This window comes from Scyliorhinus torazame, chromosome 17 (genome assembly GCF_047496885.1).
Source record: "Scyliorhinus torazame isolate Kashiwa2021f chromosome 17, sScyTor2.1, whole genome shotgun sequence".
Classification (NCBI taxonomy): Eukaryota; Metazoa; Chordata; class Chondrichthyes; order Carcharhiniformes; family Scyliorhinidae; genus Scyliorhinus; species Scyliorhinus torazame.
Window position 1 is genome coordinate 149,253,402 of NC_092723.1, and position 27,324 is coordinate 149,280,725.

Consider the following 27,324-nt stretch of genomic DNA (forward strand, 5'->3'; position numbering starts at 1 on the left):
ATGTTTCTCGGCAATTTCATAGAATTTCATAGAATTTACAGTGCAGAATGAGGCTATTCGGCCCATCGAGTCTGTACCGGCTTTTGGAAAGAGCACTCTACCCAAGGTCAACACCTCCACCCTATCCCCATAACCCAGCAACCCCACCCAACACTAAGGGCAATTTTGAACACTAAGGGCAATTTATCATGGCCAATCCACCTAACCTATGGTAGGAAGCCCACAGTTGGCCGGCAGAGGGAGCTTCTGGTCCCATTGAATCCGGTAGTGGGGGTACACTGGAAGATCCCGCCAGCGTGAACAACCGATTATCTCGCCCTTTATTTTTATAAATTTAGAGTACCCAATTCATTTTTTCCAATTAAGGGGCAATTTAGCGTGGACAATCCACCTAGCCTGCACATTTTTGGGTTGTGGGGGCGAAACCCACACCGTTGGGGAGAATGTGCAAACTCCACACGGACAGTGACCCAGAGCCAGGATCGAATCTGGGACCTCAGTGCCGTGAGGCCGCAGTGCTAATCCACAGCGCCACCATGCTGCCCTATCTCGCCCTTTTAACGTTTGTGTGAATGTTAGCAATGAAATATTGAAAGGTTACTCTCCTGTTTTCCTTTACCTCAGCACCGCGCCCCTCCCTCAGCTAAGAACTCACCTTCTTCCACCACTCAACATCTCTCATATCCCCCACTCAGGGGTCAATCCAAATTCGCAGCATTAAATCGGATCATAACAGAAAAATGTTGAGGAAGCACGAGCGTAACATTCTCTTTGACCTGTGGCAAAACAGACATGGAGTAAATTTGGGAGCTTCTTTTTAAATAAGTGAGTGATTTGCTAAAGCACTTCAGAGGCCATTCATTATAGGTTACATAATTTATTGTGGGTCCAGTTGCATGGAGACCAAACCATAGTGCAGATGTTAGATTCCCTCCCTGAATGACATTAGTGAGTGCAGTGAATTTTTGCAGAAAGTTCAGCTTACATTGGGCTGGATTTTCACCAAGTTTTGGAAACTCCGTGAACTTTTAAAAATGACAGGTGGGGCCTGGGTCCAGAAACCCTGCCCCCATATTCAACAGATCCTATTTTCACCTGGGTGAGGGGTTAGGAAGGGTGGAATGGGGACGGAAAATTTATCTCATGTGTGGGGAAACTCCAGTTTAGCTGGGCCATTTAAATTCGGTGCTGAGGTAAAACAGACCCCATTATCACTGGAGCAAGTGCCTTATCCTGCATTGTGGGAATTACAAATCTTTAGAGAAGTTATAAATTTACTTCAAGGGTGGGTTTGAAAATTGAAGACAAATTGCCCACCTGTGCCTGTGAGAGTTGATAAAAGGTATTAGTGGAAGGAGTGAACACCATGGGGCGCGATTCTCCGACCCCCCCACCAGGTCGGAGAATCGCTGGGGGGGGCGGCGTAAATCCCACCCCCGCCGAATTCTCCAAATGGTGAAACGTCGGCGCGCCGCCAATCGCGCTGCCCGCCTCGGAGAATGGCAGGGGCGGGAGCGAGACAATGGACTCCGGGGCTGCCCATATTCTCCCAGCCGGATGGGCCGAAGTCCAGCCGACGGAACCACGGGTCCCGTCAGCGTAAATCAAAACACCTTTTGAACGGCGTCAACCAGTGCTGATGGTTGACGGCGTCCAGCGTGGAGGTAGGTCACGGTCTGGGGGTGGCTGCAGGAGAGGGAGGAGTGCCGGCGAGGGGAAGGGGGGGGGTTGAGTGCCGGGGACGGGAGGGGGTGAGTGCCGGGGCCGGGGCCGGGGGGGGGTGAGTGCCGGGGACGGGGGGAGGCGGGGGGGGTGGGTGAGTGCCACGGACGGGGGGGCGGTGAGTGCCGGGGACGGTGGGGGGGGTGACGGGGACGGGAGTGCCGGGACGGGTGGGGTGAGTGCCGGGGACGGGGTGAGTGCCGGGGACGGGGACGGGGGGGGGGGGGGGGCGGGCTGAGTGCCGGGTCGGTGGGGGGGGGGGGGGGGGGGGGGCGGGGGGGGTGAGTGCCGGGGGAGGAGTGCCGGCGAGGGGGACGGAGGGTGGGTGCCAGGGACGGGAGGGGTTGAGTGCCGGGGACGGGGACGGGGGCGGTCTGAGTGCCGGGGGGGCGGGGGGGAGTGCCGTGGGGGGGGGAGGAGGAGTGCCGGCGAGGGGGGGGAGGAGTGCCGGCAAGGGAGGCGGAGGGTGAGTGCCGGGGGGACGGGAGGGGGTGAGTGCCGGGGCCGGGGCCGGAGGCGGGGTGAGTGCCACGGACGGGGGGGGCGGTGAGTGCCGGGGACGGTGGGGTCGTGTGCCGGGGAGGGGGATGGGGAGGAGTGCCGGCGAGGGGGACGGGAGGGTGAGTGCCGGGGACGGACGGGGGGGGTGGGGGGGGTGAGTGCTGGGGACAGGCGGGGGGTGGGGTGGGGGGTGAGTGCCGGGGACGGGGGGGGGTGAGTGCCGGGGACGGGGGGGTGAGTGCCGGGGACGGGGGGGTGAGTGCCGGGGATGGGGGGGTGAGTGCCGGGGACGGGGGGGTGAGTTCCGGGGACGGGGGGGGGGTGAGTGCCGGGAACGGGGGGTGCGAAGGTAAGGGCGTTTGTCTGCCTGGCCAGGTGCCATCCTCCAACAGTCGCGCCCATGCAGTCCATGCTATCTGGCTGGGGAGAGGAGGGTACGGGCAATGATGACATGTCGCGTTCCCTCCCCTCCCCCGCAGGCCGTCATGTTTTCTGATCAGCCAGTGATGTTGGCCACCGTGGCGGCAGCCGCTATTCTCCATGTTGCCCTGGAGGAGGAGGAGGAGCGTGCCAGAGAGGCGGCGCAGGCTGCTGCAGAGGGGCAGGCGGAAGCCGCCCAGGCTGGAGGGACACCCGCCCGACAGGACGAGGAGGAGGAGCACGTAGTGGAGGAGGAACACGAGGAGGGGGAGCAGGATGTCGCGGCGCCACGACAACGGAGGCACCCGAGGAGGCCCCGTGTGTATCGGCCCCGGCAGTCATACCAGGACCTCATGGACCAGGAATGCAGGAGGAGACTCCGGATGAGCCGGGAAACCGTGGCACACATCTGCCACCTGCTGGCACACCTGGCACCGCGTGGCACTGGGGGGGGGGACACCCTCTCCCCGTGTCCGTCAAGGTTACGGTGGCCCTGAACCTTTATGCCATGGGGTCATTCCAGGCGCCAGGTGGGGACCTTTCCGGCATCTCGCAGACATCGGTGCACCGGTGCATCCAGGCAGTGACAGACTCCCTATATGCCATTGCGCACCGCTACATCCGTTTCCCTGTGGACCGGGCCAGCCAGGCTGCCTGGGCCGTGGGCTTCTCTGCCGTGGCCGGGTTTCCCATGGTCCAGGGTGCGATCGATGGGATGCATGTCGCCGTGCGGCCACCTGCAGATAACAGGGCCGTGTTCACCAATAGGAAGGGGACCTATTCCATGAACAATCCAGGTGGTCTGCGATCACCGCATGATTATCCTGTACATCTGCGCCCGGTACCTGGGAAGTGTACATGACTCATACGTGTTGTCGCGGTCTTACATCCACGGCATGTACGAGGGATGCCACCCCCGGCTGAGGGGCTGATTGCTGGACGACAGGGGTTACCCGTTGCGGTCGTGGCTGATGCCGCCTATCCGGAGGCCACAGAATGTTGCGGAGAACAGCTACAATGATGCCCATGTCGTGACAAGGGGAATGATAGAGAGGTGCTTTGGCGTGCTCAAAATGCGTTTCAGGTGCCTGGACCTCTCTGGGGGCGCCCTCCAGTATCTGTCAGATAGGGTCGGCCGCATCATTGTGGTGTGCTGCGTCCTGCACAACATAGCCCAGCACAGGGGCGATGTGCCACAGGCAGAGGAGGGCGGAGTGAAGGAGCAGCAGGAAGAGGCGCAGTCCTCCTCAGATGAGGGGGATGGGGGCAATGGTCAGGGCAGACGGGCTAGACATGGGCGGGTGGCTGTCCAACGTTACCAGCTGAGCCAGCGGGCACGGGACAGGCTGATAGCCGCCCGCTTCACTGACTAGGGGGCGTGGAATCGACGAGTATGGCCACATACCGCACACCATGGCAACACCCAAACACCCTCAAATTCCCACCCACCCAGCACCCTCACCCCCCCCCCCCAACCACACCCACCCGACCCGCATGCACACCACCCCTCCATTGCAGATCCACCTGCGGCACAACAGGCCGGGATCACATAGTCGCCGGTGAAAGAGTGTCTATTGCAGGCCATGGAGGATGATGACAACCCGCTCTGCGATGAGCTCCTGGCTCCACATCGTTGGACGCTGTCTGACCCATGGCCATAGTACCACCATCCACCAGGGCCATCCCTTCATGCGGCTGTGACACTGCAGCGCACGGTCCCGTCCTCTGCCCGGGGGGATGGTGAGGGAGGCCCAGGGGGAAGACACCTGAGGCTGATGTAAGACCACCCCTCACACACACACTGGCGCTCAACGTACATGACACCCCCGCATGCTTCGGACAGAGCACAAAGGCAGCTTCTGTAGGTGTAAAATTGATTTTAATAACAAAAACAGTGCATACACGTGCCCTAGCCCCAAAAACTCATCTGTGCCCTGCACCCATGCCAACTTACTCAGTGTCAAATTGTTTGGCCTTACGGGCCCTTTTACTACGCCTAGGTGGTTCCCCAGACGGTGCAGCAGAACTGGAGGTGGACTCCTGCGATTCCTGCCCTCTGACTCGGGAAACCTTTGGCGGCCGTTTCCTGGGGCATCCTGGCCTAGATGGGCCAGGCTGTGGCCCGGGCGACTGGGATGGCGAGCTGCCAGCCTGTCCTGCCTGTTGCCCACACAATGCACCTGGGACGGAAGGGGGTGAGTCCGAGGTGTCGCGGTGTACCGGGACATCCCCTACACGGGGACCCGGGACGGGCCCCAGCACCTCCTCCTCTCTCGGGGTGCCCGATGGCCCCCAGGCCTCTACATGGGTCAGGGATGCGAACGGACTGGCCATCTGACACCTGGCGCTGCCAGTCCTGGAGGCCCGTGCTGGTATCGACAGGGGTCTGCAGGTTTGCAGCCATGGAACTCAGGGAGTTGCCCATCCCTGTCTGTGACTGTGCGACGCCTGCTAACACATGGGCAATGTCGCCGATGCCCGCAGTGATGGCCTGCTGAGACAGGGCCACAGCGTTGAGCGCCTCTGCCATCTGCCGCTGGGTCTGGCTCATGGCTTCCTGTGAGAGGGCAGCCATATCCTGGGCCACACACACCGCCTTCACGGAAAGCCCCAGGCCTTGCAAACTGCTCCCCATGTCTGACACCGTCGCACCCATTACCTCCACCACGGACGCCACCCGTGCGGTGTCGGCCTGGGTGGCAAGCATGACCGGCACCACTGCCAGCTCCTGGACGCGGGTGCACTCCTCCACCTGCGACTGCAGCCGCTGCAAGCTGGTCGTCACCCTCTTCGCTTGTCCCAGGTTCGGTGGTTGCATCGGAGCTATGGGTGGGTGTGGTAACGCCAGGAACCCAGGATCCATCTGGGCGGCAGATGTTTGCTTGCGCCGGGCTGCTCTCCGACCTCCCGGCCCCTCTGCTGATCCTACCTCCACCTGCTGTACCGGGACGGCTGTGTTGTGCGCACCAGTGAGTGTACCAGACGCCTCATCACTAAAGTGCCCAACCGAGGTGAGTGTCTCTGCGATGGCGGAGGGTGTTGGAGACAGCAGTGGCGTTGTGTCGTGCGCATCGTCCGACTCTGAGTCCATGGTACTTTGGGGTGGCGGTTCGTCTCCACCCATCCACTCTGTGTCACTGTCCTGTATTGCGGTTTCCTGGGTAGGGGTGTCCTGGGCAGGGCTCTCCTGGGTAGAGGTCTCCTGGGTAGGGGTGTCCTGGGTAGGGTTGTCCTGGGTTGTGGTTTAATGGCTCGGCTGCGACGGGGGCCTGTGGCTGCCTACCTCGTCGCTGGGTGGCACACGCCTGCGTCGCCGCACCCACACGAGACAGGGGCGTCGTCTCCCTGTTGCTCCAGGTCTCTCCGTCTCCCGTGGTCACCGTGGGGCATCCTGTGGGTGGTCGGCATCTGTGGGGATGGGTGCCTCGACATTTGCTCCTGCGATACACAATGAAGCATGCATGGTTAGACACGCAGGCGGTTATCAGGGGATGTGGGGGAGGGAGGATATTGAGGAGGGGGATATGGGGGAGGGGGATATGGGGGAGGAGGGATATGGGGGAGGGGATATGGGGGAGGGCGGATGTGAGGGATATGGGGGAGGGAGGTATGGGGAGGGGGGATATAGGGGATATGGGGGATATGGATATTGGGCGGGGGGGGGGGGGGCACACCCTGGCTGCCCTGACGAGATCGTTCACCTTCTTGTGGCACTGGGTGCCTGTCCGTGGTGTCAGAGCCACAGCGCTGACGGCCTCTGCCACCTCCCTCCACAGACGCCGGCTGAGGCGTGGGGCGACCCTGCGGCCGTGTCCGGGGTACTGGGCCTCCCTCTTCTGCTCCACTGCGTCCAGGAGCGCCTCGATGTCGCGGTCCTGGAACCTCGGGGCTGCGCGGCGGGCGGCCATCCAGTCGGGTCTTCTGGTCGGGTGGGGGGAGCAGCGCATCTTTTGAGCCGTCACGCCATGCGGCGTGAATGACACCGCGTGGCGTGACCGTCACGTCGGGTGAGCCATCGTGAATGGCGTCATGCCGCTGCTAGCCCATTCGAGGCCGGAGAATTAGCGATGTTTGGGGGGGGCCTGACTGCGGAGTGATCTGCGCCGTTTTTGGCGCCGGGTAGTGGACATCGCGCCAGTTTGCTGAGAATCCCGCCCCATTGTGGAATTCTCTCAACAGCGAAAAGCTGAAGGACCACTTTCATCCGCAGGTGCCAACTGAGGCAGTAGGAGGTTAATTAAGGGCCTCTTCCCACCGCTGCTGGCATTCCGCCAGTAAAACAGTCCAGTAAAACAGGGAGGCCTCCCTGTGCCTGGGACAGGGTCAGCAGCAGAGAGCAGGGCCATCTCCTGTGATCAGGAACTCTGTGCCCGGCCCCCCCCTTCCCGACACTCTAAACAAGGGCTGCTCCCGTGAAATAATCCCTCCTTCCCTCAGCATAAAGCTCCCCGACACGTGCCAGTGTGCGCCATCGTCTCCAGTTCTTCAATCAGGTGAGACTACCAGAAGCATAGCAGTAACTGTGTGAGGTATTGGCTGTCATGCCAGGCACTTTATTCACTGTGGCAGGGAGGACGAGTAAGTCCACTTCAACCGTATGAGGAGTAAGGTCTCTCAGTCACACATTGTGCCATGGAGCTTCTGGCCACTTCCATGCAAATTGTAGACTCACAGGAAGAGTCATCTTTGCCAGATGTTGTTACATGCAAGCTCATGCAGCTGCTGTGCACACTCAGGGCTCCAACATCTGTTTCACATTAAATAAAGCGATGGACAGAGCGGATCAGGATTTCTTGGGCACCACTGATCTCCTTCACTCTGCCCTGCAGGGTTGAGGTGACACTGCCCAAAGGAAGGAAGAATGATGGGCACTCAAGGCAACTCTGTACCTTTCTCAGAATGTCTGCACATTTCATTCTTTCTTACAATTTCAGTCAGTACAGACATGGTCCCTCCCCTGCACCTCTGCCGGAATGCAGAGGGGACAGAGGCTCCCGGCTGATCAGCACGTGCCCTGATGACTATATGTGTGCAGTATCTTTTCATTTTTTCACAGGACGTTGGCATAGCTGGCTAGCCCAGTGTTATTATTGCCCTTGCAAAGGTGGTGGTGAGCTGCCTTCTTGAACCGCTGAAGTCGCTGAGGTTTAGGTACACCCACAGTGCTGCTAGGGAGGGGGTTCCAGGAATCATGGTGTGTGGCTTGGAGGGGAACTTGCAGGTGGTGGTGTCCCCATGTACCTACTGCCCTTGTCATTCCAGGTGGCGGAGACCGCAGGTTTGGGAGGTACGACCAAAGGACCCGTGGTGAGTTACTGCAATGCATCTTGTAGATGGCACACACTGCTGCCACTGTGTGTCGGTGGTGGAGGGAATGAATGTTAGAGGTGGTGGATGGGGTACCAATGAACTGGGTTGCTCTGTCTTGGATTGTCTTGAGCTTCTTGAGTGATGATGGAACAGCACTCATCTGGGCAAGTGGAAAGCATTACATCACACCCCTGACTTGTGCCTTGTAAATGGTGGACAGGCTTTGCGGAGTCAGGAGGTGAGTTACTTAACGCAATTTAAAGCAACCTTGTAGAAAGCCAGAACACTACACTTTGTCTAACTGCTAATAATGCATTGGTCACCATCAATATATCTTGTGCAACTGCATGAAAGTATTTCGAGATGCAAAAGCGAAAGTGGTGGTCATTCTCACTGCCCCTAGCATGGCACGGCCGCTGAATCCAGCAAGCAGGAAATCCTCTTTGAGGAGATTGCAGAGGTCCCCGTCCACCTGCCCTGACAACTGAGTGTCCTGACGCACTCCTCAGACAGGTCAAGGATGTTTACCCTCTGCTTGGACATGTGGATGTACAATGGAGATAAGGCCTTGTGCAAGAATGCACCCTCTGTTGCTGACTTCCCTGCAGGTCATTTACAATGTTTTCCTCAGCACGCCCTTGCTGTTGGTGCTCCTCTCCCGACAGAGTGCAGCCAAAATAATGAAATCCACAATCCAACTCAATAAATTGAGGCAGTAGTTTCTTCAGATAAGATCTACCACACGAATCAAGTTGCAACTAATTGGGTTACAGAGTTTCCTTGCGACCTTGCCAACCTGAGTGAAAACCAGGTGTGAACCAATGAAATGAAATGAAAATGAATTAACATTGGGGTCCTAACCATCCTGTGACCCTGAGTTGCATATATTCATTAGCCTTCTGCCTACAACTGGAGACCTGTGACCCCAAAGTAACAATATTTTGGGCCGGGCATGGGCTGGGGATAGAAGGGGAAACCTGAGATCAGTCGTACAGCTGGTGAACAGAAAAACCAGAACGTCATCAGGGTGGAGAGTGGGCTGCAGAAAGTGTTCTGAGATCATCCTCCTATCTGTGGACTCGGTGCTTGGTACTTGGTTAGTAGACAGACTGTATTACTTCTTAAACAGTTATAGAGTACCCATGTTGCCCTTGGCATGATGTTCCAAAAACAATTTGGAACCATGGCCAGGCTTTCCAGTTCCTCGAATGGGATGGGAAAATTTGGAGAGTAGCCAAAAGTTAATTGACATTTTGTCGTTCTCCAAAATTTGCCACCCCACAAGGAATGATGCCCGCTGCTGGCGGGACTAGAAGGTGTCACCCTATGGGTGGAATCGTCCCAGAATTGCACTCATCCCAGGATAGCCCTAAGCGCGGTAGCGTGCGTGAGAAAACATATTTCCCTTGGGCCACAACAGTGGATTTTGCGCCTTATCTTCTGCATTGTAACTGATTAATTAAGCAACCACAGGAGTCAGCTGTCTCACTGGCAGGCAACCTCTCAATTTCCCACCATGCCGTTATGTCACTGTTTCCTTGCTCCGGGTCCCATTCCTAAACTCCAGCTGCGCGCACAGTTCACAATGCTTGCAGCCCAGGACTGCTCCAGCGAAGACATGGCCCCGAAAGCCAAGAAGATTTTGGTGCCTCGTCATTGGATTGCATTTTGGAGGCTTGCTGTGTTGCCGTCTACCTCCGATCTGGCCACAGGATGTCCAGCAACCTCAATACTTCACTTGGGAAGTGGTGGCAGTAGTGGTCAACACTGCGCAGAAGAGGTCAGCCATCCTTTACAGAAAGAGGAATGAATTTCAACTCCAAGAAAGACTGTCATAGCCACATCCTTCTCTGGAGTATTGAAGACATTGAAGATCCAAGATGTCAGTGAACTTAGACAATGAAGGTAAAAATGAAAAAAAGTCCTGTAGAGCTGCAAGAGCAAAAGAAGAAATAATTTCCAAATGATATTGCGGAAGGACTGTGTACTTTCTGTCGGCTATGGTAAGAGAGCCACACTTCTCTCTATATCAGGTTATTCCACTCTGGGCAATGGGAAGAATTGCTGCGAATATGGGGACAAGACAGCACCATCTTCCACAATGAGACAAAGTCCCTGTAGACGATTAACTCAGAGATAGATTGCTTCAGATGTGCAAAATATTCTACTGCCACTTTTTTGTCGATGTCCAGGTCTAGAGGGAAGAAAACTTTCAGCTGGCAATGAAGTGTTGATGCAAGTTAGCTTTCATCCCTGGAAGGTACCTGGAAGGTACCAGCTCTCTAACCCTGTATGTGACCCCCTATGGACTCTGACATGGACTCAGGGAAAGCATGCGGAAGATTCTTCATGGACAAGGCAAAGTAAGCTAGGCAATACATCGGCAGGTTCAGAGGAACTAATATCTAAATGCTGCTCAGGCATGAAAATACAACTTACTCCCCTAAAAAGATAACAGAGACTTAATAAGATGCATCCATCAATGGGAAAGATGGATCATCCTCTAGGACCTCTACCTCCACCATACTACACAGTGTTACAAGGGATTCTTTCTCATCACTTTCTTCTTGAAAAAGCCAATTCAAATCCAGCAGACCTACAGGGGACGGCCACTATCTGCTGCAGTGTCTTCTGTATCTGCCAGCTCTGGCCTTACATCATGAAGAACTGAGAGATTCATAACTTCAATCTCCGCCTGGGGTCTAGTGGATGGCACCTTTGTGAAAAAAAGGAACTTGCTGCTGATTGTGTAGACGTCCTCAGCTTCTGAAGGCTGAAGTTCTACTCATTTTAAATAAATTGTTGCATGGAAGGCAGTGAGTCATTCAAATCGTGGGCATTAACTGTTTATTTCTCGGATTCCTAGAAATATGCCAACATTGTTCCTCAATAAGGATATACGTTGAGTGTGGAGAAATAGAGAAAATCAATGATCTACTGGCCCTTGTAGCATAGGGGAGAAATAATCCTGCTTTCACTTGGAATGTCTATGCTGCCAGAATTTTGTAATTTGATGTCTCATGGATGAAGGATCATTGGCCAGTCGAGATCACCATCTGTTATGTTAACAGCGGCGCCAGTATCAATTTTAAAGGTGGTATTGATGGGATATAGTGGGTGGCCACTCTAAGCAGAAACTGGAAGAAGTTGCACACTGTTAATATGCAGAGCCAGGGGGTGGCGCTGCACATTGGTAATGTGTAGAACCAGTGGATGCGGCTGCACACTGGTAATGTGTAGAGCGAGTGGATTAGGTTGCACAGTGGTAATGCTCAGAGCCAGTGGATGATGCTGCACGCTAGTAATGTGCAGAGCCAGTGGTGAGACTGCATATTGGTAATGTGCAGAGCCAGTTGATGAGGCTGCACACGGGTAATGTATCCAGCCACTGAATGAGGCTGCATACTGGTAATGTGCAGAGCCAATGAATGAGTCTTCACCCTGGTAATGTATAGATCCATTGGATGAGTCCACACAGTGGAAAAGTGCCGAGCCAGTGATGAGATTGCATACTGGTAATGTGCAGAACCACTGGATGAGGCCGCACACTCTTAATGTGTAGAGCCTGTGGATGAGTCTGCACACTGGAAATATGAACAGCCAGTGGATTGGGTTGCACAGTGATAATCCTCAGACCCAGTGTTTGAGACTGCACTCTGTTAATGCTCAGAGACAGTGGACAGGGCTGCATACTGGTAATGTGTTGAGCCAGTAGAAGAGGCTGCACACTGGTAATGTGAGGAGCCAGTGGATGAGGCTTCACATTGGTAATGTGAGGAGCCGATGGATGAAGCTTCACACTAGTAATCTGCAGAGCCAGTTGATGAGGTAGAATACTGGTAATATCAAGAGTCAGAGTGTAAGATCCCATACTAGCTTCTTTTGGAAAATTGGCCGGCAGCTCAGGAGAGAACTGAAATCCTTGTATCCTTTCCCTTACCGTTCATAATCATAATTTTTTGGAAGTAAGGTGTGCATGTGTCTTGATCCCTAAATATGTGGCCAATTTTGAAGTTATCAGCAGCAAGATTTGGTTGGTTTATATGAAGGGAGTTATTTATTCACGCATACACACTGAAAGTATATGTCACTCACTCAATTCACACATACACACTCGAGAAAGATAGAGTTCAAGAGGAGAGTGCACTTTTACAAGTTGTAAGCAAAGGAATAGCTCATAGTTCACACTGTAGGAAAAGCAATTTCAAGCGTAGGATAAGCTGCAGAACTGGGCTGAGAGGTGGCAAATGGAGTTTAATGCAGAAAACTGTGAGGTGATTCATTTTGGAAGGAGTAACAGGAATACAGAGTACTGGGCTAATGGTAAGATTCTTGGCAGTGTGGATGAGCAGTGAGATCTCGGTGACCATGTACATAGATCCCTGAAAGTTTCCACCCAGGTTGAAAGGGTTGTTAAGAAGGCGTACGGTGTGTTAGCTTTTATTGGTAGAGGGTTTGGGTTTCGGAGCCATGAGGTCATGTTGCAGCTGTATAAAACACTGGTGCGGCAGCATTTGGAGTATTGCGTGCAGTTCTGGTCGCCGCATTATAGGAAGGATGTGGAAGTATTGGAAAGGGTGCAGAGGAGATTTACCAGGATGTTGCCTGGTGTGGAGGGAAGATCTTATGAGGAAAGGCTGAGGGACTTAAGGCTGTTTTCGTTAGAGAGAAGAAGGTTAAGAGGTGACTTAATTGAGGCATACAAGATGATCAGAGAATTAGATAGGGTGGACAGTGAGACCCTTTTTCTTTGTATGGTGATGGCTAGCACGAGGGTACATAGTTTTAAATTGAGGGGAGATAGATATAGGACAGATGTCAGTAGGTTCTTTACTCAGAGAGTAGTAAGGGCGTGGAATGCCCTGCCTGCAACAGTAGTGGACTCACCAACATTAAGGGCATTTAAGTTGTCATTGGATAAACATATGGATGATAAGGGAATAGTGTAGGTGGGCTTTAGAGTGGTTTCACAGGTCGGCGCAATGTGAAGGGCTGAAGGGCCTGTACTGCGCTGTAATGTTCTATGTTCTATTGCAGGCATTGGTGAAGCTGTTTCCACTCCTGAAAGATAACCTCAGTGATTTCAATAGCTGGAGTAATATATTAGGATTATTGCAAGAATTCCTCACGGCGATGGATGTCCAACAAGATATAAAGTTAGCCTTGATTGTTTTCCTTATCAGGAGGTCAAATTTCTGTACTGGTGGATATTTGAAAAGGAATGGCTGGGGGACCTTTCAAACAATGACAGGCTCCAAGTTTAAAAAAGATCTTTCTGCCTTTTTCAGCAGCTGCCTTTTCTTGCTGTGTTATTTGAAGACAAACTAGTTTCTTTCTGGTTCTTTGGATAAAAGCATTTGTGATCTGAAGCTGGTTTCAGTCACATGGTGAACTGCAGTTGTCTGCTCACAATGATTTGGAAGCCTGTTGCCATTGCTACTCAATGGAGATAGATGATGGCCATTCACATCGGTTTCTGCAGCTGCCTTTTGTTAAGTGCAGAGCTGGGAGATGGGGGTATATGGGTCTAGAGATTTTGAATTTCGGGTAAACTACAAACAATAGCTTGTGTAAATCCTACAGATGGATTTCATCTTGGTTTGTTCATTCAAGGTTATTGAAGAACTTTCCAGAGACCTGAGGCAGAAATTGCAAAGGTTACCTGACATCTGGCAGCCATCTTAGCAGTCTGTGTCCACTTTCAAAGAGAGGACAGTTCTGGGCCATTATTTACTGAATGCAGTCCATTTCTAAAGTCATGAATAGGACATGTTTTCACTGAGCATGACAACCACCTAGTTGGCTCTGATTGAAATTTCCTTCTAGAACTTCAGTTAATCCTCAAACAATTGACTAAAGTTTGAAACAACATCATCCTTTTATTTTGAAATTATAGTATTCTAAAATAAATGCCCTTACAATAATTTAAATTCTTATTGCACTGTAATATATAGAGAAATGTTTTATAGGTCCTAATTGAACTTTAAAGTTGAATCACTGAGCATAGCCATACAGTAATAAGATTATATTTTCTCCATCTACCAATGAAACCAGATTCATTATACTTTTTGTAATATTATTTGATAGCCATTTCAATAAGCATAAAGTAAATTAAATTGCATTTCTGGATTCTCTGTTACATTTAATAGGAAAATATATTTGTCAGTAGGACATCTGGCAAACTCTTCTTGCCTGACTAAATTATCTTTTGTGGTGCCACATGATATCAGTGCGATCTGGGCAGAATTGAATGAAATAGTGTTCGAGACGATAGAATTCTAAACCAAAGTGAGTGACCACGTGTGTGCTGGAATATCTTTGAGGCTGCATCAAAATCCATCCACCCACTGGTGCCTCTGCCCACAAAATGCCCACATTCCCAGGTCAGGAGTTTCTTCAAATTGCATGAGATGAGGGTGTTTGTCACATTGCATCCAAATTCTCAAGTACACAAGGACCTGTGGTCAGGTGAATTCAGCATTAATCACCTGTACCCGCGATGACGAGTAGTCAATTGAAGCCTGACCAAAATCTATTTCTCCTGTTGCAGTGGTAGTTACCCTAAATTTCTTTAAACTCACTTTACATTAGTTGGAATTCAGTCAATCACAACAGAGCAGAACACACCTGTGTAGCTTCAATTAATTGCAGCTCACAGGTCTTATGTGCCGGTCACTTCAAGCCAACTGAAAAGTAAGACCAGTCTGTCAGTTAAAGAATGACTTAATTCCTGGCAATCCCACTTCTCTTTGATACCGGCGGGGTGTTGTGTTCCAGTCATAAATCAAATATTTTCCACAGCGCTGCTTGATTGCACTAATTCATGGATTAGGGGGTAAACTAATGAAATTGAGTGTAACTTCACCTCAACAAATCCGTGCAGTGTCCAGCGCACTCTGGGTCCATTTGGCAATTACGCCCTCAGCAGAAATCCCTGTAAACCAGTACTTCACATTAAAAAAATCCTGCTTTGTAAACGTTCAAGTCTATAGAATATTTCAAATAATGATCAGCAGCTAAGTGAGCTGTGTTATCGTTGGCATATGAGCAGTACAGAGAAGTCCTCCAAATTCATGACGTACATGTCTGTATCTGTATAAATTCTACAGTTCTATAGAAAGTGCATCTGCGGAATTGGTAATGGAAGGAAGGGTTTTAGCAGATGAATTAAGCAGGTATTTTGCATCTATCTTGACCATAAAAGACACCAGTAACATCCTAAAAATAGCTGCAAATCAGGAATTGGAAGGGGGAGAGGAACTCAGGAAAATTACCATCTCCAGGGAAGTGGTATGGAGCAAATTGTTGGGTTTGCAGGCTGACAAATCCCAGAGTCTGGAAGGACCTCACCCCAAGACCTTGAAATGAGTGACTAATGAGAGTTGATGCATTGGTTTTAATTTTCCAAAATTCCCGACGTTCGGGAAAGTTTCTGTTAGGTTGGAAGATAGCAAAATTATTCAAAAAGGGAGGGAGACAGAAAGCAGGAAACTGTAGGCCAGTTGGGCTAACATCTGTCATATGGAAAATGTTAGAAGCCATTCTTAAATATATTATAGCAGGGCATTTGGAAAAATTCAAGACAATCATGCAGTCAACATGGTTTTGTGAAAGGCCATGATTTCATGTTTAACCAATTTATTGGAGTTCTTTGAAGGAGTCACATGTTCTGTGGTAAAGGGGAATGAGTGGATGTACCGTACTTAGATTTCCAGAAGGAATTTGATAAGGTGTCACATCAAAGGTTATTGCAGAAACTAAAAGCTCATGGTTTAGAGGGGGGTAACACATTGGCATGGATTGAAGATTGGGTAGCTCACAAGAAACAGAGAGTTGGCCTAAATGGGTCTTTGAAAGATTGGCAGGATGTGATGAATGGGTGTGTTAGAGAGTTAATTGCTGGGATCTCAACTTTTTCTGATTGATATAAATGTCTTGGGTGAAAGGACTATGTGTATGGTTGCTAAATTTTCTGACACCACAAAGAGTACATAAGGAGGCTACAAAAAGACAAAGATAGGTTGAGTGAATAGCACAAAATCTGGCAGATAGTGCCCCTCCCTGTAACCACCCTCACCACCCCCGGACCACCCCCCACCAGTCCCCCAGCGCCTGCCGAAACCCCCCCGGCCAGCGGAACAGCCCCCCCCTCCCCCCAACCCCCCCCCCCCGACTGTGGCGGAGCTGGACACAGTCCACAGCCGCCACGCGAGGTTGACAAAACCTCAGCCCACAAGTGATCCACGGTGTCGGGAAGTCGACCCATCGGGGCGGAGCATCAGAGGAGGGCCTTCATGTGACGTCCTGAAGCCGTCCCAACGGCGAGTGGCATACTCCCCTATAACGTCATTTTGGAGGGGATGGAGCATCCAAAAAACGGCGCCGCCCCCGATTTCGGCGTCTAAAGGGATTCTCCGGCCAATTGCCGAATGCGATTTCGGCATTGGCAATCGGAGAATCCAGCCCAAAGCGTTGACACCAATGGAGAATCCATGGATCTTTACGACAGAAAAATCAGGTGAGGGGCGAGCACCAGTGCCGCGTGGAACACCATCGATTCCCGTGAAAACGGTGCGGGATTCGCCGGGTCCGTGATTGACACTCGCAGGGCTGACAGGCTGTAACCGTACATAAACATTGGGAGTGGGATTCTCCACCCCGCCACGCCACATTTCAGCCCCGACTCGCCGGCGGGATTCTCCGTTATGCCGGCCGGTCAGTGGGGTTTCCCATTGTGGGGCAGCCCCACACCATCGGGAAACCCCCGGGCTGCCGGCAAAATGGAGAATCACGCCGGCAGAGAATCCCGCCCTTCACTCCGTACTCATACACTTATCAAAGCCAAAAAGATGGGACAGGTTGTGCTGGATCACCCATACATCTGATGGGCCGACTGGGGCCAGAGTGGGGGGTCACCTATACGACCCAGGGCACCAGGTATACCGTGGGCTGTTAGCAGTGTGCGCAGCTGCTTGGCTGCCTCGCCGGCTGAGATAATGGTGTTGCATACCCGTCCACCCGACCCCACAGCCCACCCCCTGGCCACCCCCCACTATTCCGCCCGGCCCTGGCAGAAGCCCCTCACCAGGGGAACGACTGTCAGAGAAGTATGGCGATGTTGGACATTGTTCAAACGCCCTCTCTCCCAGCAGCCACCATGCCAGGTTCATGATTTTTGAAAGCAAACGTGGAGCGCGCCATTGGGAACTCAGCCCATCGGAGGCGGAGAATCGTGGGTGGGCCCACTAATGATATGCAAACAGCATGTAAAGTACACGTGGTGTGCAGCGCATTGACGCCATTTTTGAAGTGACAGAGAATCGCGATTTGGTGTCTAACCGGCGGCTGCCGCGATATTGGGGTTGGCTAGCGGAGAATCCCGCCCGTGAAACCTAGTGATGTGGGACTTGCTTATAAAACAATACAGTTAAAGTGTGGATTTTACTGTTGCCGAGAATGCCACTGAGATGGAAACACTTCATCCTCATTTCTATAGGATTTTGCTATGCTGAATCAGTTAATAGCTTTGCTTAGATATAGAATACAGAGTGGAGTACCATCTATTTGGTGCTGGGCAACCATCTGTATCTATATTTATATAGCAATGATCAATATAAGCACTGGGGTGCAGTAATGAAGGAAACAAATGTTCTTGTACAAGTAGAGCTTCTGTTCGTAAATGTAAGGAGTGGTTCACAATTCAATTCTGCTCGTGGAGAGCACCACTTGTCGGGAATACACCTTGGAAAATCACCGGGGTGCAGTAAGTGATTTCCTTTCCATTAGATGTAATGGACACAAAAACAAAATCACTGACAGCGCACTCACCGATCTCTCAAGAGGCACTTCTTGAAACCTCCGCACCCAATTAGCAATGCTGCAAAGCACAACCAGGACCTCGAGATTCTGATTGCTGTTTCGGGAAAACAAATAAGAAAGGTGCACACATAACAATGTCAGAAGTGCACCAAGTGAAGAGGAAGTAGAAACGCTGCAAGAAACAAATCTGCAAGTCACAGCAACTTCGCTACACTAAATTCATCATCTTACTCTGAAATTTGAAAGTTTTCAGAAATTAAAGTAAGAGGGAGAACTAAGAATAAAAGTCTTCACGACATGTGCAACAGAAGGCTGCAGCTGTGGTCCAGTTATATTCAGTTGAATAGTCAGAAATCAAAGCAAAAGTTGAGCTGTAGGCCTGGAAGCTCGGGGAAGAACTCTGTGGTTAATTGGAACTTGCAGCGACCAGCTGAAAGTGAAAGGTTTTGTGTTGGGACCGAGAAAGGATTGAGGGCAGGAACTATTTAGTTCTACATGGCGTAGTAGAACGCTAGAGGAATACATCTTTCTGTAGTGGCATTGTGAACATTGCATGAACTCTGTACTGCTAAAACAATATAATACAGCTCCATGAGACAACTTTTGTTATCTGCAGCCAAGACATGGGAGACCAACTGGAAATACTCTTGAACTGAAAAGTTTAGCTGTGCTGTTTCAGGGAATAGCATGACTCTTTGATCAAGAATTGGATAAGATGTAGAGTTTAGTGACGGAAGAGGTAAAATTCGATAGTCCCCAAAAAGAGGTGTGCGCATTGCAACGTGTGATTAACCCATACCTGTCCATTGCAAAACAAGCAACACACAGACTTTGTGCTACCCACTGATTTGCATGAGAGCTGTGTGCAGGCCAGAGTTTAAAATGCTGTTGAATGGTTGAGTTCAAGTTTGTGTAGGGCTAGCACCACTTAAAGCTTGTGTATGCCACTTAAAGACAGTTGCTTAAGGGGACAGATGCTTTCGGGTTGGAGCAGGTGCTGGAAGTGGCTGAGGAAGATATTCTGAGCAGGAAGAATACTGATTGATGTCACAACAGGACAGAGTGCCTGTTCCAACATTCATAAATGCAGCACTAGCAGCCTTGGTGAAGGAGGGGTGTGTGTGACTCCTCATTCAAAGGGAGCTCTTCAGATAAGCTCTGAGAAGGTAATTGGAACAGAGCCATAATGGGCAAAGTAGTCCAGAAACTGGAGGTGGTGCCGCAAGAACCTCACACGAGTTGGAAAGATGAATGAATTCAACTTCAAATGGCATATCATTATACCTGAGCCACGAGCCTCAACTACTCCTCAATTCACCAACACGCCTTCACTCAACTACCAACAATATTTGAGGAAATTACTCATTGGATGTAGGTATCTCGAACCACGCCTGCATTTATTGCTCATCTTAATTGCCCTTGGGAAGATGGTGTTGAGCTCCCTTCTTGAACTGCAGCAGTTCATATGCTTTAGCTAAATCAAAAGTGCTGTTCAAAAAGGAGTTCTAGGTCGATGGGAGCTGTCCTTGCTACCAGCTATCAAGTGAAGAGCTGAGGAGGAGGAGGAAGAGAAAGGGATATAGTGGTCTAGACAGTCCCTTTCTCCCCAAGCTATCTGTGAAGATTTAATTGGAGTGTGATATCAGTAACAACCTCAGTTTCCATTTCATGAACAGTGCAGCACTTTTTATCTTTCCTCAGTCATTGCCCAATATATTGGCCTCTTGATCTCAAAGCAAAGTTAAAATAGACTACAAAAGAAACATTGCAAATGAAATTGACAAAGGATATCATGTCGTGTTGGATACACAATTAAATGAATGCATTCACTGTGTGCCACACATCCATTGGCTTTTGCCTGTCTTAGTGCTCCTATGAGTGCTACTCTAATGGTAGGCAGCGTGGTTTTAGTGGAGAAGTGCATCAATTTCAGGCTGCACCATCTCGGAAAAGGCAGCAACGGTCTGGACTGACTGGCAACAACAGGCGCATTGGTGGAATGGAAGGGATGGGATGGTGAATGCTGCCTTCCTGTCAGAGGACAGCAGGTTTCTGTTCCCTGGAGCCTCTGGCACGTCCCAGGGCAATGCCTCACCGATCCGACTCATCATTTGGAGGACACATTGCTAAACGGCTGTGACATCCTGCAAGCTTCTTTGAACACTGATACCCAAAGCCATGATGGCTGCAATCTCTGCTTGCATGGCAACAAGCTAACCGTAAATGACAGCAATCTGAGCTCCCACTGCAGTGTCTTGGCAGAGGTTGCTTGTGCTACAATGGATGCTGTGACATCAGCTATCAGACAATACATCGTGATTGGATTCACACGTGTACTGAATGGGGTTGGCCAACATTTCCATGCTGAATAAGATGGACAAGGCTCAGTGCAAAGTTAGTGTCAGAATGTTTCACTTCCCTTGACATAGATCGCAAGATTTATGGCATGGTTTGTCAAATCATTTCATCAACATTCTTCAGTAACCTGTCCCATCCAGGATCTCATCTGAGTTCTCTGCAACAGAACTCATTTGTGACTTTGCACTCTGATAAACTGCCATGTGGGCTCTCCTTGCCTTCTACCCTGGCTATCGTACACTCGTGACTAATGTCTAACCAGAAGCAGGTCTTGCTTCCTATCTATCCTTTAAGACATAAGCAGTTTCATTATCTGAACTGGTCTCTCAAAGTGTGAAACAGAATGATGCTGTGTCTTCACCATCAATCTCTTCTTGTTGTTCCTTCACTGCCTGGCTACATTGCAGCTTTTGGGTATCTGAATGGTAAAAGGCACAAGGGTAAGGCTGTGATGAGGTGGGCGGGGGGTGGGGGGGGGGGGTTAGTAAAAGAGGCATGCTTACTCCACCTTCAGCCTGTAAAACAGAAAAGTGTGTTGGATGAGAGGGAAGTGGAACGTGAAGGTGAGGAGGAATAGGTCTGAGGATATCATAATCGGCGATGGTTTTGGCTCTGCCACTAGCCACAGCCTCAGCAATAGCTGCTAAAATAATGTCCAGTACATCACTGCGTTGTTGATTATAGAACCATAGAGCCCCCACAGAAGGAGGTACCATTCGGTCCATTGAGTCTGCACCAATGCCTTGAACGAGCACTCCACCCATGCCTGCAGTCCCAACACCTAACCTGCACATCCCTGGACACCAAGGGGCAAGTTATCATGATCAATTCACCTAACCTACACATATTTGGACTGTGAGAGGAAACCGGAGCACCCAGAAGAAATCCACGCAGACACGGGGAGAACGTACAGACTCTACACAGACAGTCATCCAAGGCTGGAATTGAACCCGGGTCCCTGGCACTGTGAGGCAGCAGTGCTAACCACTGTGCCAACGTGCTGCATTGGTCACAAAAGTCAGAAAGACATGATGGTCCCTCTCTGGTTAGTTCCTGTTCCTCCTGATTCTGCAAGAGTGAAGCAAGTATGATAGTGAGTATGGTGGCACCTGTTTGGCTGATGTTCTCTGATTGAATAGCTGGTGTTGTGTGCAAGCTGTGATGGAGTGATGTTTGCAGAAAAGCTCAGTCTCTGAAGCAGAGGTGAAGTTATTATATGCATGTTAGATAGGTGCTGTGATTGATAGAGATTGATGATGGGGGTGCAGTGCACTCAGCAATGTGTGAGGCTCATTGCTACAGTTAGTTGGATGACCTTGACCATTCGTGTGAGGTAATTGAACTTCTTATGGCACTGTATCAAGGTTCTCATGACTGGACCCCCAACATTTCCCTCTATGGCTATCTGTGTTAGACATTTTAGTTGCTGTGAAATGAAGAGTCAAAAGTTCTTGTTCCTTTTCACCAAACACCATTTATTTCACTTCCACAGCCTCTGCACAAAACTTTTAACACCACACCACGTGACAGAGGCCACCTGAAGCCCCTTTACATATCAGTGTCAATTAATGGATACTTAACATAAATGAGACAACTAATTGCAATGTCTCTTAACCCATTACTTAACAGTCTCCCCTTCCTTGGAGAAAAAAAATAATTAGGTGAAAACAAATTTTCAAGAAACTCAAAAACACACACATGATGTCCCCCCTTTTCTTTTTTTTTGTTTGGACGAGAAAGAAAAAAAACAGTCACAGAAACAATATCCAAAAGTTTCTGTGAACTCGCCCCTCTTTTCGTAAAACAGTCTGACAGTTGATAGTTCCTGTCGATCCATTTAATTTTTGTTATTTCCCCTCTGTCCAACACTTGCTTCAAATTTGCGATGTCTATCCGTAACCTCTTTTCATTGACACTTTTTGTAGAGTGCACATTTTCCCACAGGGATTTATTGTCAATGGGACAGTTAATAGATATATTACCCAAATCCCTTAATCCCAAAATTTCTGTCAATATCATACTTATATAAAAAGCCATATCTACCGCCTCTACAAGGCTTAACGTCTCAGCAGCCAAAGTGCTTTATACCACTCTCCTTATTTTCTTTGTTTCCCACAAAAGTGGGCAACATTTACCATTGTTCCCCAGAAGGAAAATTATAAAACCTCCTGCGCTTGAAACTCCATCACATAAATTTGCATAGGACGCATCTCTATAAACTATGAGTTTCAAGTGCTTAAGGTCACCTAAAACCGGGAACTTCAAAACACACTCCTGCATTTTTAGTTTGGCCAACGCTTTATTTGCTCTTATTATGTCTTTCACTTTGGGATCATTCATTTTTGTACTCAACTCTAAGACATCAAAACTCACGTCCGGTCTCGTCTGTCTACCTAACCAGTTCAGTTGCCCAATTAAACTTCGTAGTTGCTCTTTTTCTATCTTTGAAACCATTGCGTCTTTTTCTGAAATTCGGCCACGACTAATTGCTATTGGGGTGATGCTGTCCAAATAAGATTGCTGACGTAAAGTTGCCCCTAATTTAGCCTGTACAATTTCCAGTCCAATATATTTAAAGGCACCGGAAGCCTGACTTCCAACCCTGAATTCTTTCCTCAAACCAGAGATTACAATAGCTTCAAAATCACTAGTCCCACCCACCAAAAAATCATCGACATGCATCATAAAAATGCCAGAAGGATTTCCTTTATAGTGCCAGTAAAACATTGCATGATCTGCTTTCAACTGGCAACAGCCTAACTTTAACAAAACTGACCTTACCGAAAAATACCAGACTCTAGATGCATCATTTAATCCATATACACATTTGTTCAACTTCCAGAGTACCCCTTCTGTGTTAGCTGCTTATTTAGGAGGACAGAGAAAAATGTCTCTCTGGAGCTGATGCCCCTGCAAAAAGGCAGCTTTTATATCTATAGATTTGCATCCCCATGCCTTTGTGGCGAATAGAGCCAAGAAGATCTTTAAAATAACCTTTCCTGCTGTCGGTGAATCTACACTTAAATCCTGATCTTCTAAGTTTTCTTCAAATCCCCTTGCCACAAGCCTGGCCTTTGCCTTATAAGTTCCATCCGGAAGAACCTTTTCCGTGCAAATCCATCTGTGGGATAGAGCTCTTTGTCCCCTATCCGGTACTTCCGTGTATACCCCAAATTCACTCTAACTATGCAATTCTGCTGTTTAGCTTCTTTAATAACTTACTCATGTTCCGAGATCTTGACAAACTACGTCCCCTCACCCGCCTGGTATCTCGTTCTGTACTGCTACTGCTTGATCTTTCCCTACTGCTGTGGGATGTCCTTTCAATAGTTCTTGACCTTTTCCTGCAGACCTGTTCACTATCCGATGTACTATCTGAACTGGCACTGCGATTCTGTGCCCTCCATTTTTGAACTTTGTTTTCCCAATCCATTGTCTTGACTCCTTCTCCTGAATGCTGTACATTCAACCAATGTTTATACTTTCCAGTGGCCTTCCCTGCCCTACCACTAACAGTTGCATCCTTCCATTGACTAGACCCTTCAGGCAAGTATATCACTTTTGTACCAACTTTTGGCAATTGCCCTTTCGGAAAAATGGCCTGTTTTAATTCACCAGAAGTGTTGTGTTCCTCCACAGAAACCCTGTCTATATCAATTAATTGGTCCTCATAATTCTGTAACACATGCGTACCAGATGACTCTGGTTTTCGTCATGTCTGTCTGCTCTGTCTAAATTTGAAAATTTGTAATCTGTACCCATTATCCTTGATGAATGTACCCTAACAGTTTGATTACCATGTTGCAAAATAATTGTTTTGCCATCTATGCCTATGATCTTCCCTGGGCCTTTCCATTCATTAGAATTATCTCTCTTATAGTATACCATGCCTCCTTGCTGAAAAACGGCATCTGATGGCCGTACGTTATGTCTTAAAGCTCTGCGAATTCTTTCAGAGACTTCTGCTTCCAAAAAAGCTTTTCGACTGCTATGTAATCCATTTAAATGTTCAGCAAAACCAGAACTAATTGTAGTCCCCTCCCAAGCTGGAGGCTGGTCATCCAAAATGGACGGAATTTTAGGATTTCTACCAAACACTAATTGATAAGGACTATAACCCCCAACCACCTGCAATGAATTCTTTGCATGTGCTGCCCATGCTAAAGCTGAATTTAGCCTGCAATTTGGTCGATCTGCCAAAATTTTCCGAAGCATGTCATCGATGACAGCATGATTTCTTTCACAGACACCATTACTAAATGGGCTTTCTGCAGCCGTATTCATAACTCTGATATTCATGTTTTCACACATATCCCTAAACTCATCATTAGCAAATTCTCCCCCATTGTCCGTAAGGAACTTTGCCGGTGGACCCATTCCTGTCCCTATCCATTTTTCCAAGATTTGATCCAGAATTACTCTCTTTTCTTTACTTCGTAGAATCGTTGATTGACTAAATCTGGTTGCTAAATCTACAAAATGCAAAATAAATATATTATTTGCTTTATCCCAGATCTTAAGGTCCATGGCCACAATGTCGTTAAAATCCCTGGCCAAAAGTAGGGTTACTATCAATCGTGCTGGTGTCCTTCTGTACTTCCTAAAAACTTCACAGCGGTCACTAACCTATTCTATCAGTTTAGTATAGTCGTCATCCCTTACCCCTGCATCCTTTCATATTTTTTTCAGCCTCCGAGGAGACGGATGTGCAAATTGCCTATGCAGTTTTAATACCACAAGCTTTTTATCAGCTAAAGTCCCATTTTCAACTGCCATTAACACATCCTTAACCACTCTACTTGAAAAATTATTTGTCAGCAATGGAATACAATAGTGTCCCGACTGTGTAAATTGTCTTTCCAAAAACTGTTGCCTTATCCTGTTCCATATCCAGTTTCATGTGTGCTTTCTTCATCGATGGTCTGCTCAGAAGCAAAGGTATCTCACATGATACAACATCCGTGCTCATGAAATGATTCACTCTGGCAATATTGCAAGGGATCACCACTCTTTTCAGCAACTCCAGAGTATTATCATCCCCAAACCTGAAACTTGTGGAACTTTCAAATTCCTTAACCTTGTTACGATTTTCAGCATTCAAAGAGTCCAGGTAACATTTTAACCAGTCAATTCCACACACAGTAGATGTGCAGCCACTGCCCAATACAGCACAGTTGAAGGCTTCTGCAGCCAACACCCTCATTACCGGCATAAAACTGCTTGTGAATAGGACAATGCCTTCTTTCTGGTCACTATCTTTTTCCTCTTCTGACTCTTCCATGTCATGTGTCGCTTCAAACACTCTATCATAACGAGTTGGACAATTGAAAGCATAATGGTATTGAGAGCCACATCGAAAACATCGATTTATCATGCCCCGTGCATTTCTGGGGTTCATCTTCCTATTGTAGGTTCTAACTGGGTTTCTGTCTTCATAATTTCCTTGTCTCGGTCTCCTTCTATAGTCTTGAGCCCTGTTCGTAGCCATACGATTTCGCTATCCTGTTACTAGTGTATCTTCCATATTCTGCCTTATTGCAGGCTGACCTGGGTCATCAGAGCCATCAGAATCGAATGTTTCCCCAGAAAAATTTGTAAAGCTTTTGTCATCTGTTCGAATAACGTATCCTTATCAGTAAACTGAACTCCTGTCAAAACCAGGAGCCTATCCATGTTGCTCACTCTAGCACAGTCAAGTAATTTAAAGGCCAACACAGACTGTGGAAATTCCAGATTGTGTTTCTGCAGCCTTTTATATAGTCTGCCAAATTCCATTATATAGTCTTCCATGGAGATATCCTCCATTTTCCGGAACTTATCAAAATCCGACCATGCTTCATACGCACTTAACAAGTCATCTTTCTTATAAATCTTATCCATATAATGTAATAAAGTCTCCAGACCTTCTTCTGAGTCTAACTCTTCCAATTCCAGCTCAGAAAGCACTTTGTTTCGGATTTTACTGCCATATGGTAGAGAAAGAGCCAATGCCATACCTTGTTTTCTCTTTCCCAAAGCAGTTACCTTAGTCCACATAACTACTGCACTTCTCCATTGGTTGTACGATTCCCTTTCAGAAAATAAGGGAGGATAGTCATATCCAGCCATCTTTATCCTGGGTTCAGCCATGTATCTTTTTTTTTTTCCTTCTCACTCACTCCTTGGTTTGATCAGGAAAAGTTGTATCTTTCAAACCTTCACATTTACACAGCAACCATCCTCTGTTACCATTGTCTGACGTTTTAGTTGCTGTGAAATGAAGAGTCAAAAGTTCTTGTTCCTTTTCACCAAACACCATTTATTTCACTTCCACAGCCTCTGCACAAAACTCTTAACAACACACCACGTGACAGAGGCCACCTGAAGCCCCTTTACATATCAGTGTCAATTAATGGATACTTAACATAAATGAGACAACTAATTGCAATGTCTCTTAACCCATTACTTAACAATCTGATCCTATTGCCTTCACAAAGATTGGCTGGAAGGCCTCCTGGCCACTTGAGAATAGACAAATCTCTTCTCCTCTCCTCACCTGGTCCAAGATTCCAAGTGCAACATCAGAAAATCTTGGAACCCACTCTTTGACATGTTGTCCCATTCCTGTGTCCTCCCCAGGTGCAAATCACTTTTAGAATAACTGGATCAACTACACAACGGCAAGCAGTGGGCAGTGAATTAGGGGCAATTATGAGATTTACCAAAGAACATGCCGTGTGGAACCAAAGCAGCAGACAGATTGTACGGCCCAGAATTGAAAATCCCAACCCTGATCCTCTTACCTCTGTCTGTTTTCTTCTCAAACCCATTTGTATTCCACATATCCTGTCTATTTGTCCCCAAAAGCTCCTCCTGAGACACTCTGGACGAGATTCTCCATTTCCCGATGCTTATTTTGTAATCGGTGATCGGGCAGAGAATCCCTTTTTACGACGGAATCAGGGGCGCGCCTCTTTTACGCATCTATCGCATGCTCGGCCCGCTCCGAAACAGCGTCATCGCGGCGTGCGCTGCACGCCGTTGGGGCGGCCTCAGGACGTCACCTGAAGGCACTCCCTCAATGCTCCACCCCCGATTGGCCGAGTTCATGATGGCGCGGGGGGGGGGGGGTGTGGCTGTGGGGGCTTCTGCGAGGGCTGGGGGGCTGGTGGGGGGTGGCCAGGAGGTGTCAAGGGGGGCACTATCTGGCAGGCT

The 27,324-nt window shown here is 49.0% G+C and overlaps 1 protein-coding gene and 1 long non-coding RNA gene across 22 annotated transcripts in view; one reads left to right on the plus strand and one right to left on the minus strand.

Moving 5' to 3' along the window:
* rbfox1 (RNA binding fox-1 homolog 1) overlaps window positions 1-27,324 on the plus strand; it is a 2,508,969-nt gene that overhangs the window by 2,300,485 nt on the left and 181,160 nt on the right. The gene's annotated exons all lie outside the window — the stretch shown is intronic.
* The window catches only part of LOC140394234 (uncharacterized), a 33,156-nt gene that overhangs the window by 1,576 nt on the left and 4,256 nt on the right, over window positions 1-27,324 (minus strand). The window contains exon 2 of the long non-coding RNA XR_011935834.1: window positions 656-776. This is a non-coding gene — a long non-coding RNA (uncharacterized lncRNA). The remainder of the gene's footprint in view (window positions 1-655; window positions 777-27,324) is intronic.